This window comes from Arachis ipaensis, chromosome B05 (assembly GCF_000816755.2).
Source record: "Arachis ipaensis cultivar K30076 chromosome B05, Araip1.1, whole genome shotgun sequence".
Classification (NCBI taxonomy): Eukaryota; Viridiplantae; Streptophyta; class Magnoliopsida; order Fabales; family Fabaceae; genus Arachis; species Arachis ipaensis.
This window is the reverse complement of record NC_029789.2, coordinates 142,109,085-142,109,716: the sequence shown is the minus strand read 5'-3', so window position 1 is coordinate 142,109,716 and position 632 is coordinate 142,109,085.

Here is a 632-nt window from a genome sequence, read left to right as displayed (position 1 = left end):
AATCATTAAAAAATTTAAATAAAAAATATATATTATTATCTCATCTTATTATCTATTATATTTATCTAATTTTAGAGCCAAAATGTGCCACATGTCACTTTCTTATTGTAATTGAAATTAAATCTTTTTCTTCAAAATTAAGGAATTTTCTTCTCTTCCTTACTAATTTTACAAGTAAAATGTGCCACATGTCACTCTCTCATTGTAATTGAAATTAAATCATTCCCTTCAAAATTGAAGAATTCTTTCCTCCTCCTTACTAATTTTATAACTAAAATGTGTCACATGTCACTCTTTCATTGCAATTGAAATCAAATCTTTCCCTCCAAAATTAAAGAGTTCTTCCCTGCTCCATCTTTCTTTCTCTATTTCTCTCATTCCTTCAACAATTATATCTATTTTATATATCATTATCAATATCAATGATCAATTACTAATTTGACAATTAAAATGTGTAACATAACATTCTTTAATTGCATTAAAATTAAAATTAAAATATTAAAATTAAAATTGAAATATACCTTATTATGTATCATATATTACTATCTAATTTAATAATCAAATGTGTCACATGACAATCTCTTATTAAAATTGAGAGAAAATATTTTTATCAAAATTAATAAACTTCCTTC